Raw genomic sequence first — 418 nt, forward strand, 5'->3', positions numbered from 1 at the left:
GTCCCGAGCTCGGCGCCACGCGCGGCTCCTCTCGCCGCCGCGCCACGCTCGCGCTCTGGCGCCGCCGCCGCCGCCGCCGCTGCTGAGCCGAGCGGGGCGGGGCCCGCCCGCCAATCACTCCGCCCCTGGCAACCCGGCGCCCCTGGCGACGGCGAGCGCGGCGCCGATTGGGCCGTGCTGCGGTGGGGGGCGGAGCCTCCGCGGAAAGATGAATCGGAGGGGGCGGACACTGCGCGGCGCGCCCCCCGTGGCCCCGCCCCCTGGCGCGGCAGGCGCAGGGCGGGGAGCGCGCCCCACCCAGCGGCCGCCCGCGGAACTGGGCTCTTAAAGGGGCCGCGCTCCCGCCTGCCCCGCACAGCCTCGGCCCGCGCTGCCCCGGCCCCCTCCCCTCCGGGTTCGGGTGAGTGCGTGAGCCTGG

Source organism: Zonotrichia leucophrys, chromosome 9 (genome assembly GCF_028769735.1).
Source record: "Zonotrichia leucophrys gambelii isolate GWCS_2022_RI chromosome 9, RI_Zleu_2.0, whole genome shotgun sequence".
NCBI lineage: Eukaryota > Metazoa > Chordata > Aves > Passeriformes > Passerellidae > Zonotrichia > Zonotrichia leucophrys.